Source organism: Macaca mulatta, chromosome 19 (assembly GCF_049350105.2).
Source record: "Macaca mulatta isolate MMU2019108-1 chromosome 19, T2T-MMU8v2.0, whole genome shotgun sequence".
In the NCBI taxonomy this organism is placed as follows: domain Eukaryota; kingdom Metazoa; phylum Chordata; class Mammalia; order Primates; family Cercopithecidae; genus Macaca; species Macaca mulatta.
Window position 1 is genome coordinate 68,900,746 of NC_133424.1, and position 986 is coordinate 68,901,731.

Genomic DNA, 986 nt, shown 5'->3' on the forward strand with positions numbered 1-986 from the left:
CTCCTATACATTTTATTCTACACCTATGCTCATTTTCTTCTTTGCACATCTGTATGCTTTGCAAATGTTCTACAAATAAGCATGATTATCAGGTTTAAAGTTGCCTGGGATGGTCCCTCAGTCCAGTCCATTGGGTGGACTGCAGAAATGTCTGCAGCAGATGTGACACGCCTCTTTTATTCCCCTCATTTATCTGCCTCCACTCATCCCTTGTCCTTTTCTATTTTCCCTCCTCCCTCTCCTTACCCATTCTTTCCTCTCTTCCTCTTCAGCCTGTCCTGCCCTCCCTAACTCGACTTTCTCTTTCCTCCTTTTCCTACCCTTTTCTTCTTCCTTATAGTTCTTTCCACCTTCTCATCCCCCTTTCCACCCTTTCTTCTTTCCTCCTCCTTGCCTTCTCCATTCTCTTCCTTTCCTGCCTCCCTGCCCCTCCCTCCTCCCACCTCCCTCCCTCTTCTTTCTGTTGGTTCTTCTCTCTGACCTGTTCTTTTCCCTTAGTCTCTCCCCAGCCCTTCCTCCTTCCCCTCCACCCTTCTTCCAACCCCTCCTTCTTCTCCATCTCTTCTTCCTCCTCCCTCCTCCCCAGCTCTCCTCTGCCCCAGCTCTCCTCTGCAAGTCCCTCCCCTCCTATCTCTTCTCCCCGCTCCTCCTCATCCCTCCTCCCCTTCCATCCTTCTTCCCACCCCTCCTACTTCTTTTCTCCCTCCTCCCCCCTCCCCCCCTCCTCGCCCCTCCTTTCCCTCCCTCCTTCTTCCCACCCTTCCTCCCTCCGTCTGTTCTCTCTCCTCCCCTTTCCCTGCCTCCTCCCCCTCAATTCTCCCTCTTGCCCCCGCCTCCTTGGCCGCGGTGGCCTCTGGGAGCTAGAGGAGCTCAGTTGGCTCTGCTCGGCTTCGCTCTGCTGGGGGCAGGGCTCGGCTGAAAAAGCCCGAGGGGAGGTGGCGCGCGCGGGCTTCTGGGAAGCGTAGTCCGGCGCAGTCCGCGCAGGC